The 408-nt window shown below is 48.5% G+C and overlaps 1 protein-coding gene across 1 annotated transcript in view; it reads right to left on the bottom strand.

Moving 5' to 3' along the window:
• The window catches only part of LOC139693418 (pupal cuticle protein Edg-91-like), a 4,570-nt gene extending 4,548 nt beyond the window's left edge, over positions 1 to 22 (bottom strand). The window contains exon 1 of the mRNA XM_071591553.1: positions 1 to 22. This exon is cut by the window's left edge and continues 171 nt beyond it. The gene's annotated coding sequence lies outside the window, so the exon portion shown is untranslated.
• Between the last annotated feature and the right edge of the window lie 386 nt (positions 23 to 408).

The following is a 408-nucleotide window of genomic DNA, read 5'->3' as shown; positions in this document are numbered from 1 at the left end:
TCAAGAGAGTGTCGTTTCAATGGGACGGAGCGGGGGATTTATACCCACGAGAGGGAGCGGGAGAAGGACCGAGGCGGACGAGTGAGGTGGGGGAAGTGAAGAGACGAGGAGGGAGAGGAAGAAGGGGTGGAACAGAGTTGCCAAACTAATATGAGGAATGTTGCTAGACACAGGATTTTTTTGTTTTTGAAGCGGATCTCGAGTTTACAGCGGTCGATTGACGTCGGATTGGAAATGCCCCTTTAAGGGTATGTTTCTAATCGGAGTGCTCCATTTGACTATTGAATATGATCGCTTGGTTTCTTGAAGTACAGGCGCGCATAGTCTCACCACCGGAGCCCTTGAGGTATGTTATTTTTCGGAAGTAATCATTTTTAGGAACCTCTTGCGATCTGGAGGCAGCGTTAA

This window comes from Hetaerina americana, unplaced genomic scaffold, assembly GCF_022747635.1.
Source record: "Hetaerina americana unplaced genomic scaffold, ioHetAmer1.1.p SCAF_49, whole genome shotgun sequence".
NCBI lineage: Eukaryota > Metazoa > Arthropoda > Insecta > Odonata > Calopterygidae > Hetaerina > Hetaerina americana.
Note: the sequence above shows the minus strand (reverse complement) of the source record. Positions and strands in the feature narration are given on the sequence as shown.